At 35.0% G+C, this 12,338-nt stretch overlaps 1 protein-coding gene across 6 annotated transcripts in view; it reads left to right on the forward strand.

Annotated features, from left to right (window-relative positions):
• The window catches only part of LOC141561187 (multidrug resistance-associated protein 1-like), a 109,070-nt gene that overhangs the window by 26,464 nt on the left and 70,268 nt on the right, over positions 1-12,338 (forward strand). The gene's annotated exons all lie outside the window — the stretch shown is intronic.

Consider the following 12,338-nt stretch of genomic DNA (forward strand, 5'->3'; position numbering starts at 1 on the left):
AAGGTTAAAAAATCACAGGAAAGTAGGATTTCTGAATTGGAAAAGATAAAAAAGTCTCAAGAAAGTAGGATTTCTGAATTGGAAAAAGAGAATAATTCTCTAAAAAAAATTAGGGAAATGGAAAAAAAAATTCAATAGAGCAAAATAATTCATTTAAAAACTCAATTGGGCATATACAAAAAGAACTAAAAAATGTGAATGAAGAAAATAACTCATTAAAAATCAGGACGGAACAAAAAGAAATGAATGATTCATTGAGAACCCAAGAATCAGTCAAACAAAACAAAAAAAAAAAAAATGAAAAGCTGGAGAATAACGTCAAATACATACTGGGAAAAATCTATAGACCTGGAAAATAGATCTAAGAGAGATAATCTGAAGATCATTGGACTTCCCGAAAACTATGATCAAAAAAAGAGCCTAGATTCTATTTTACAGGAAATCAACAAAGAAAACTGTCCAGAGATAATAGAAACAGAAGGGAAAATAGGCGTTGAAAGAATTCATCAAATACCTTCTGAAAAAGACCCTAAAAAAAGAACTCCATGGAATATTGTGGCTAAGCTGCAGAATTACCACACAAAGGAAAAAATATTACAAGCAGCTAGAAAAAAGCAATTCAAACATCAAGGGGCCACAATAAGGGTCACTCAAGATCTGGCTGCCTCCATATTAAAAGATTGAAGGGCCTGGAACCTGATATTCCGAAAGGCAAAAGATCAAGGATTGCGACCAAGAATAACCTACCCAGCTAAGTTTAGCATTTTCTTCCATGGAAGAAGATGGCTATTCAATGAAACAGAGGAATTCCATTTGTTTCTTTTTTTTTTTTTATTTTTTTATTTTTTTTTATTTATTTTTTTTTTTAATTTTTTATTTTATTTTATAATTATAACATTTTTTGACATTACATATGCATGGGTAATTTTTTACAACATTATCCCTTGCACTTACTTCTGTTCAGATTTTTTTCCCTTCCTCCCCCAACCCCCTCCCCCTGATGGCAAGCAGTCTTATATATGTTAAATATATTACAGTATATTCTAGATACAATATATGTGTGTAGAACCGAATTTTTTGTTGCACAGGAAGAATTGGATTCAGAAGGTAAAAATAACAGTTTACATTCATTTCCCAGTGTTCCTTTTCTGGATGTAGCTGGTTCTGTCCATCATTAATCAATTGGAATTGGATTAGCTCTTCTCTATGTTGAAGAAATCCACTTCCATCAGCATACATCCTCATACAGTATCATTGTTGAAGTGTATAAAGATCTTCTGGTTCTGCTCGTTTCACTCAGCATCAGTTGATGTAAGTCTCTCCAAGCCTCTCTGTATTTCTCCTGTTGGTCATTTCTTATAGAACAATAATATTCCATAACATTCATATACCATAGTTTACCCAACCATTCTCCAATTGATGGACATCCATTCATTTTCCAGCTTCCAGCCACTATGAAAAGGGCTGCCACAAACATTTTGGCACATACAGGACCCTTTCCCTTCTCTAGTAGTTCCTTGGGGTATAAGCCCAGTAGTAGTATGGCTGGGTCAAAGGGTATGCACATTTTGATAACTTTTTGGGCATAATTCCAGATTGCTCTCCAGAATGGTTGGATTCTTTCACAATTCCACCAACAATGCATCAGTGTCCCAGTTTTCCCACAGCCCCTCCAACATTCATCGTTATTTGTTCCTGTCATCTTAGCCAATCTGACAGGTGTGTAATGATACCTCAGAGTTGTCTTAATTTGCATTTCTCTGATCAATAGTGATTTGGAACACTCTTTCATATGAGTGGAAATAGTTTTAATTTCATCATCTGAAAATTGTCTGTTCATATCCTTTGACCATTTATCAATTGGAGAATGGCTTGATTTCTTATAAATTAAAGTCAATTCTCTGTATATTTTGGAGATGAGGCCTTTATCAGAACCTTTAACTGTAAAAATTTTTTCCCAATTTGTTACTTCCCTTCTAATCTTGTTTGCATTAGTTTTGTTTGTGCAGAAACTTTTTAATTTGGTGTAATCAAAATGTTCTATTTTGTGATCAATAATGTTCTCTAGTTCTCCCTTGGACACAAACTCCTTCCTCCTCCACAAGTCTGAGAGGTAAACCATCCCATGTTCCTCCAATTTATTTATGATTTCGTTCTTTATGCCTAAATCTTGGACCCATTTTGATCTAATCTTAGTATGTGGTGTTAAATGTGGGTCCATGCCTAGTTTCTGCCATACTAATTTCCAGTTTTCCCAGCAGTTTTTGTCAAATAATGAATTCTTATCCCAAAATTTGGGATCTTTGGGTTTGTCAAAGATTAGATTGCTATTTTTATTCACTATCTTGCCCTGTGAACCTAACCTATGCCACTGATCAACTAGTCTATTTCTTAGCCAATACCAAATGGTTTTGGTGACTGTTGCTTTATAATATAGCTTTAAATCCGGTACACTTAGACCACCTTCCTCTGACTTTTTTTTCATTAGTTCCCTTGCAATTCTCGACCTTTTATTCTTCCATATGAATTTTGTTGTTATTTTTCCTAGGTCATTAAGATAGTTTCTTGGGAGTCTGATTGGTATAGCACTAAATAAATAGATTAGTTTGGGGAGTATTGTCATCTTAATTATATTCGCTCGGCCTATCCAAGAACATTGAATGTCTTTCCAATGATTTAAATCTGACTTTATTTTTGTGGCAAGTGTTTTGTAATTTTGCTCATATAATTCCTGACTCTCCTTTGGTAGATATATACCCAAATATTTGATACTATCGACTGTTATTTTGAATGGAATTTCTCTTTGTATCTCTTGCTGTTGGATTGTGTTGGTAATGTATAAAAATCCTGAGGATTTATGTGGATTTATTTTGTATCCTGCGACTTTGCTAAAATTCTGAATTATTTCTAATAGCTTTTTAGCAGAGTCTTTGGGGTTCTCTAAGTATACCATCATGTCATCTGCGAAAAGTGACAATTTGATTTCTTCATTTCCTACTCTAATTCCTTGGATCTCTTTCTCAGCTCTTATTGCCAAGGCTAGAGTTTCTAGTACTATATTGAATAGTAATGGTGATAGTGGGCAACCTTGTTTCACTCCTGATCTTACAGGGAAAGGTTCTAGTTTATCACCATTACATATGATGTTTACTGAAGGTTTTAAATATATGCTCCTTATTATTTTAAGGAATAGTCCATTTATTCCTATACTCTCAAGCGTTTTTAGTAGGAATGGATGTTGGATTTTATCAAATGCCTTTTCTGCATCTATTGAGATGATCATATGGTTTTTATTAATTTGATTATTAATATGGTCAATTATACTAATAGTTTTCCTAGTATTAAACCAGCCCTGCATTCCTGGTATAAATCCCACTTGGTCATAGTGTATTATCCTGGGGATGATTTTCTGAAGTCTATTTGCTAATATCTTATTTAAGATTTTAGCATCAATATTCATTAAGGAAATTGGTCTATAGTTTTCTTTCTCAGTTTTCGATCTACCTGGTTTAGGTATCAGTACCATGTCTGTGTCATAGAAGGAATTTGGTAGGACTCCTTCAATCCCTACTTTTTCAAATAGTTTACATAGCATTGGAGTTAGTTGTTCTTTAAATGTATGGTAGAATTCACCTGTAAATCCATCTGGTCCTGGGGACTTTTTCTTAGGAAGTTGGTTAATAGCTTGGTCTATTTCTTTTTCTGAGATGGGACTATTTAGACTACTTACTTCTTCCTCTGTTAATCTGGGCAAGCTATATTTTTGAAGGTATTCTTCCATTTCATTTAAGTTATCGAATTTATCGGCATAAAGTTGAGCGAAGTACCTCCTAACTATTGTTCTAATTTCCTCTTCATTAGTGGTGAGTTCACCCTTTTCATTTTCAAGACTATCAATTTGCTTTTTCTCTTTCCTTTTTTTAATCAGGTTTACTAAGGGTTTGTCTATTTTGTTGGTTTTTTCATAAAACCAACTCTTAGTTTTATTAATTAATTCAATAGTTTTTTTACTTTCAATTTTATTAATCTCACCTTTTATTTTTTGAATTTCAAGTTTTGTGTTTGTCTGAGGGTTTTTAATTTGTTCCTTTTCTAGCAATTTTAGTTGTAAACCCAATTCGTTGGCCCTCTCTTTCTCTATTTTATGCAGGTAGGCCTGTAGAGATATAAAACTTCCCCTAATTACTGCTTTGGCTGTATCCCACACATTTTGGTATGATGTCTCATTATTGTCATTTTCTTGGGTGAAGTTATTAATTATGTCTATGATTTGCTGTTTTACCCAATCATTCTTTAGTATAAGATTATTTAGTTTCCAATTATTTTTTGGTCTATTTTCCCCTGGCTTTTTATTAAATGTTATTTTGATTGCATTATGGTCTGAAAAGGATGCATTTACTATTTCTGCCTTACTGCATTTGATTTTGAGGTTTTTATGCCCTAGTATATGATCAATTTTTGTATAGGTTCCATGAACTGCTGAGAAGAAAGTATATTCCTTTCTGTCTCCATTTAGCTTTCGCCAAAGATCTATCATATCAAACTTTTCTAGTATTCTATTTACCTCTTTGACTTCTTTCTTATTTATTTTGTGGTTTGATTTATCTAATTCTGAGAGAGCAAGGTTGAGATCTCCCGCTATTATAGTTTTGCTATCTATTTCCTCTTGCAGCTCTCTTAATTTCTCTTTTAAGAATTTAGATGCTGCACCACTTGGTGCATACATGTTTAATATTGATACTGCTTCACTATTGATGCTTCCCTTTAGCAGGATATAATGCCCTTCCTTATCTCTTTTAATTAGATCAATTTTTGTTTTTGCTTGATCTGAGATGAGGATGGCTACTCCTGCTTTTTTGGTTTTGCCTGAAGCATAATAGATTCTGCTCCACCCTTTTACTTTTAGTTTGAATGTCTCATCCTGTTTCAGGTGTGTTTCCTGTAAACAACATATAGTAGGATTCTGACTTTTAATCCAGTCTGCTAACTGTTTCCTCTTTATGAGGCAGTTTGCCCCATTCACATTTATGGTTAGAAGGACTAATTCTATATTGCTTGCCATCCTATTAACCCCTGCTTATGCTTTTCCCCTTTCCTTCCCTTTTACCCTCCTATCCAGTATTAAACTGGTGAACACCACTTGCTTTTCACAGCCCTCCCTTTTTAGGATCCCTCCCCCACCTTAAAGATCCTCCCCTTATTTTACCCCTTTTCCTCGAAATTACTGTATTCCCTTCCCCTTAGCTTACTCCTTCCCTTTCACTTTTCAATGAAGTGGAAGAAGTTTCACCATAAATCGAATATGTCTATTGATACACGCTATGTTCATCTCCCTCCTTTCTTTCTCTCAGATATAATAGGTTACATTTGCCTCTTCATGAGATGTAGTACCACCACTTTATACTTTTTTATGATATAATCTCCTTTCCACCTCTAGTTTCTAAGACAAATTGTACATATGTTCTTTACATATTTTTTGGCAGAAGTATAGTTCTCAAGATTTCTTTTTACCTTTTTTAGAAGTCTCTTGAGTTCTGTATTTGAAGATCAAACCTCTTATGTAGGTCTGGTTTTTTCATCAAAAATAGATGGAATTCATTTATTTCGTTAAATGTCCATCTTCTTCCCTGGAAAACGATGCTCATTCTTGCTGGGTAAGTTATTCTTGGCTGCATACCAAGTTCCTTAGCCTTTCGGAATATCATGTTCCAGGCCCTGCGTTCTTTTAATGTGGATGCTGCTAGATCCTGTGTTATCCTTATTGTGGATCCTCCATATCTGAATTGTTTTTTTCTAGCAGCTTCCAATATCTTTTCCTTTGTCTGATGGTTCTTGAACTTGGCCACTATATTTCTTGGCGTTTTGATTTTAGGGTCCCTTTCAGTAGGTGATCGATGAATTTTCTCAATGTCTATTTTACCCTCTGTTTCCAAAACGTCTGGGCAGTTCTCTTTGATAATTTCCTCAAAAATGGTGTCCAAGCTCTTTTTTTCCTCCCATTTTTCATGGAGTCCGATTATTCTCAAATTGTCTCTCCTGGATCTGTTTTCCAGGTCTGTTGTCTTTCTGGTAAGGTACTTGACAGTCTTTTCAATTGTTTCATTTCTCTGGTTTTGCTTGACTCCCTCTTGGTTTCTCCTTGAGTCATTCATTTCTACTTGTTCCAGTCTAATTTTCAATGATGTATTTTCTTCACTCACTTTTTTTATATCTCTTTGTAATTGTCCAATTGAGTTTTTATCTTCTATGGAATTTTTTTCCATTTTATCCATTTTATTTTTTTGAGAGCTGATTTCTTTTTCCAGCTCTCTAATCCTGTTTTCCTTGGAGTTGTTTACCTTTTCCAGCTCACTAATCCTGTTTTCCTTGGAGTTGTTTACCTTTTCCAGCTCACTAATCTTGTTTCTCAATGATTTGATTTCTTTATCCATTCTGTCTTTGAATGCATGGGATGACTTCTCCAGGCTCTCTTGCCAAGCTTCCCTTTCCTTTTCCCATTTCTCTTCCAGCTCTCTTGTGAGAGCCTTTTTGAGTTCCTCTATGAGGTTCTTTTGTATTGAGGAGCAGCTTATATCCCTCCCAGGGGATACATCTGGGGACATTCTGTTCCTAGTCTCCTCAGCATTTGAAGTCTGCTCCCTCTCCACACAGAAGCTGTCAATGGTTAGAGCCCTTTTGAATTTTTTGTTCATTTTGTCAGAGTAGGAATCAAAGAAAACAAACTGACAAGAGAAACAATTGGTCTGTTTTGCGGGGGATGGGGCTGGATGGTATTAATGGGCTTCCTCTACAGACTGGGGGTAGCGCAGCAGAGAGCCACTAACAGAACAGCAATGACTGTACTGAGTCTGCGCTCTGAGGCTCCGAGAACGCACCGAGTCAGTCCAGGTGGGGGATGGGGGTGGCCGGGCTCTGAGAGACGCTGGCTTTCTGGGGTTTTAATCTTCACCTCCGGTGTTTACACCCTCTCCACCGCTCCTGGCTTGCTGCCAAGACGGAGCATCCACACTGGGGCAAAAGCCCTTTCACAGAAATGGCAGAGATCACACCCCTCCCCCTCCGGTCTGAGCTGTGTGAGCTGCCTGTCTTGCTCTGGCTGTCTGCCCTCAGTCTGCGCCCAGTCTGATTGACCCTCCCCCGAACAAACACAGACCTTTTCTGGCGACTTTCAAGGATGTCTTCTCTTGGTGATCATCTGTGGATTTCTTTCTGGGTCAAGCATTAAGTCAGAGGCTTGTCATGAAGTAAGTGCTGAGAGAAAACGAGGAGCTCAAGCAGCTGTCTGCCTCCACGCCGCCATCTTGGCCGGAAGTCGCGTCTCATTCCATTTGTTTCTAAGAAAAAAACCAGACTTAAACAAAAAATTTGATCTATATCCACAAGACTGAAGAGAAACAGAAAAAGGTAAAAAGAACTCTTGAGAAATGTATCACTGTTGTGGATATATAGAAAGTCCACATGGATAATTTGATTTTACTGATATAAAAAAGGGGGGGAGTAGTAAAGGGAAGGGACTAGTATCAGAAAAAGAGGAAAGGGAGATAAAAAGAGGGAAACTACATCCCAGGAAGAGGCATAGAAAATATACCATATCTGAGGGAATTTAGAGAGGGGGAGAAACATTGTGTGAATCTTACTCTCATCAGAATAGGCTCAAAGAGTAAACAATTGACATTTTTGTTTTTCAGAGAATTCTCTCTCACGTCATTAAAAGGGGGGAGAGGAAAAAGGAAAAAGGAAAAAGGGAATGAGGGAAGGGACTTGGAAGGAGGGGGGAGGGATACTAAAAAAAAGGGAGGGCTGTGCATCACAAGTGGGGTCTATAAATTAAATATTGGGGAAAGGGTTCAGGGGGGGTCAAGGGAAAAAGCATAATCTGGGGATAATACGATGGCAGGAAATAGAGAATTAGTAATTTTAACTGTAAATGTGAATGGGATGAACTCTCCCATCAAATGGAGACAGATAGCAGACTGGATCAAAAGTCAGAACCCTACAATATGTTGTTTACAGGAAACACACTTAAAGCTGGGAGATACATACAGAGTAAAGGTAAAAGGTTGGAGCAGAATCTATTATGCTTCATGTAAAGCCAAAAAAAAGCAGGGGTTGCCTTCCTTATCTCAGATCAAGCAAAAGCAGAAGTTGATCTAATTAAAAGAGATAAGGAAGGAAACTATATCCTGCTAAAAGGTAGCATATACAATGAAGCCATATCAATATTAAATATATATGCACCAAGTGGTATGGCATATAACTTTCTAAAGGAAAAGTTAAGAGAGTTGCAAGAAGAAATAGACAGTAAAACTATAATAGTGGGAGATCTCAACCTTGCACTCTCAGATTTAGACAAATCAAACCACAAAACAAATAAGAAAGAAATTTTAAAAAGTAAATAGAACATTAGAAAAACTAGGTATGATAGACCTTTGGAGAAAACTGAATGGCAATAGAAAGGAATATACTTTCTTCTCAGCAGTACATAGATCCTATTCAAAAATTGACCATATATTAGGACATAAAGATCTCAAAATTAAATGCAGGAAGGCAGAAATAATAAATGCCTTCTTCTCAGATCACAATGCAATAAAAGCTACATTCAATAAGAAGTTAGGCGTAAATAGACCAAAAAGTAATTGGAAACTGAATAATCTCATCTTAAAGAATGACTGGGTGAAACAGCAAATTATAGAAAAAATTAATAATTTCACCCAAGATAATGACAATGATGAGACATCATACCAAAATCTATAGGATGCAGCTAAAGCGGTAATAAGGGAAAATTTTATATCTTTAGAGGCTCATTTGAACAAAATAGAGAAAGAGAAGATTAATGAATTGGGCCTGCAACTTAAAAAGCTAGAAAAAGACCAAATTAAAAACCCCCAACCAAAAATCAAACTTGAAATACAAAAATTAAAAGGAGAACTCAATAATATTGAAAATAAAAAAAAAAAAAACTATTGAATTAATGAATAAAACCAAGAGTTGGTTTTATGAAAAAGCCAATAAAATAGATAAACCTTTGGTAAATCTGATCAGAAAAAGGAAAGAGGAAAATCAAATTGTTAGTCTTACAAATGAAAAGGGGGATCTTTCCACCAATGAAGAGGAAATTAGAGAAATAATAAGGAGTTACTTTGCCCAACTTTATGCCAATAAATTTGATAACTTAAGTGAAATGGATGACTTCCTCCAAAAATATAGGCTTCCTAGATTAACAGAGGAGGAGATAAATTGCTTAAATAGTCCCATTTCAGAAAAAGAAATAGAACAAGCTATTAATCAACTCCCCAGGAAAAAATCCCCAGGACCAGATGGATTTACATGTGAATTCTACCAAACATTTAAAGAACAATTAGCCCCAATTTAAAGAACAAAATAGCCCAAACTATTTGAAAAAATAGGGATTGAAAGAGTTCTACCAAACTCCTTTTATGACACAGACATGGTACTGATACCTAAACCAGGTAGGTCGAAAACAGAAAGAAAATTATAGACCAATTTCCTTAATGAATATTGATGCTAAAATTTTAAATAATATATTAGCAAAAAGAATTCAGAAAATCATCCCCGGATAATACATAATGATCAAGTAGGATTTATACCAGAAATGCAGGGCTGGTTTAATATTAGGAAAACTATTAATACAATTGACCATATTAATAATCAAATTAATAAGAACCATATGATCATCTCAATAGATGCAGAAAAAGCATTTGATAAAATCCAACATCCATTCCTACTAAAAATGCTTGAGAGTATAGGAATAAATGGACTATTCCTTAGAATAATCAGGAGTATTTATTTACAACTGTCAGTAAGCATAATATGCAATAGAAATAAACTGCAACCTTTCCCAGTAAGATCAGGAGTAAAACAAGGTTGCCCACTATCACCATTACTATTCAATATAGTACTAGAAACGCTAGCCTCGGCAATAAGAGCCGAGAAAGAGATTCAAGGAATTAGAGTAGGAAATGAGGAAATCAAATTATCACTTTTCACAGATGACATGATGGTATACTTAGAGAACCCCAAAGACTCTGCTAAAAACCTATTAGAAATAATTCAGAATTTTAGCAAAGTTGCTGGATACAAAATAAATCCACATAAATCCTCAGCATTTTTATATATCACCAATAAAATGCAACAGCAAGAGATACAAAGAGAAATTCCATTCCAAATAAATGTTGATAGTATAAAATATTTGGGAATCCATCTACCAAAGAAGAATCAGGAATTATATGAGCAAAATTACAAAACACTTGCCACAAAAATAAAGTCAGATTTAAATAATTGGAAAGACATTCAGTGCTCTTGGATAGGCCGAGTGAATATAGTAAAGATGACAATACTCCCCAAACTAATCTATTTATTTAGTGCTATACCAATCAGACTCCCAAGAAACTATTTTAATGACCTAGAAAAAATAACAACAAAATTCATATGGAAGAATAAAAGGTCAAGAATTGCAAGGGAACTAATGAAAAAAAAAAGTCAGATGAAAGTGGTCTGGGTGTACCTGATCTAAAGCTATATTATATAGCAGCAGTAACCAAAACCCTTTGGTATTGGCTAAGAAATAGATCAGTCAATCAGTGGAACAGATTAGGTACAAAGGAAAAAAAAGGGTACATCTATAGAAATCTAGTCTTTGACAAACCCAAAGATACCAACATTAGGGATAAAAATTCATTAATTGAAAAAAACTGTTGGGAAAACTGGAAATTAGTATGGCAGAAATTAGATATAGATCCACACTTAACACCATATACCAAGATAAGATCAAAATGGGTCCATGATTTAGGCATAAAGAATGAGATCATAGATAGATTAGAGGAACTGAGAATAGTCTACCTCTCAGACTTGTGGAGGAGGAAGGAATTTATGACCAGAGGAGAACTAGAGATCATTATTGATCACAAAATAGAAGATTTTGATTATATCAAACTAAAAAGTTTCTGCACAAACAATACTAATGCAAATAAGATTAGAAGGGAAGTAACAAATTTGAAAAATATTTTTACAGTTAAAGGTTTTGATAAAGATCTCATTTCCAAAATATATAGAGAACTGACCCTAATTTATAAGAAATCAAACCATTCTCGAATTGATAAATGGTCAAAGGATATGAACAGACAATTCTCAGATGATGAAATTGAAATCATATCCACTCATATGAAAGAGTGTTCCAAATCACTACTAATCAGAGAAATGCAAATTAAGACAACTCTGAGATACCATTACACACCTGTCAGATTGGCTAAGATGACAGGAACAAATAATGATGAATGTTGGAGGGGATGTGCGAAAACTGGGACACTAATACATTGCTGGTGGAGTTGTGAAAGAATCCAGCCATTCTGAAGAGCAATTTGGAACTATGCCCAAAAAGTTATCAAACTGTGCATACCCTTTGATCCAGCATTGCTGCTATTGGGCTTATATCCCAAAGAAATACTGAGGCAGGGAAAGGGACCTGAATGTGCTAAAATGTTTGTGGCAGCTCTTTTTGTAGTAGCTAGAAACTGGAAGATGAATGGATGTCCATCAATTGGAGAATGGTTGGGTAAATTATGGTATATGAAAGTTATGAAATATTATTGCTCTGTAAGAAATGACCAGTAGGAGGAATACAGAGAGGCTTGGAGAGACTTACATCAACTGATGCTGAGTGAAATGAATAGAACCAGAAGATCGCTGTACACTTCAATGTTGTATGAAGATGTATTCTGATGGAAGTGGATATCTTCAACATAAAGAAGATCCAACTCACTTCCAGTTGATCAATGATGGACAGAAACAACTACACCCAGAGAAGGAACACTGGGAAGTGAATGTAAATTGTTAGCACTACTGTCTATCTACCCAGGTTACTTACACCTTCGGAATCTAATACTTAAAGTGCAACAAGAAAATTGGATTTACACACATATATTGTATCTAGGTTATATTGTAGCACATGTAAAATGCATGGGATTGCCTGTCATCTAGGGGAGGGAGGGGATAATTTGGAAAAATGAATACAAGGGATAATGTTATAAAAAATTACTCATGCATATATACTGTCAAAATTTATAAATAAATTTTTTAAAAAATTAAAAAAAATTCCAGAAACATATAAGTACATAATTACATTGTACCTCCTTCCTTCTCTTCCTCCCACCACAAAAAGAAATGCTGACTTCAACACATGACCATCATGTTATTACATGTGTAAAAGGAGTTAAAACCTGAGTTATTCTATTATCCCACTACACTTCTTTAACTAGTATCTTTAAGGCACATGGTATCAGTTATAAAAAGTTTCTAATGGAAATAAATAGTGTTCTATC

Source organism: Sminthopsis crassicaudata, chromosome 3 (genome assembly GCF_048593235.1).
Source record: "Sminthopsis crassicaudata isolate SCR6 chromosome 3, ASM4859323v1, whole genome shotgun sequence".
NCBI classification, from domain to species: Eukaryota; Metazoa; Chordata; class Mammalia; order Dasyuromorphia; family Dasyuridae; genus Sminthopsis; species Sminthopsis crassicaudata.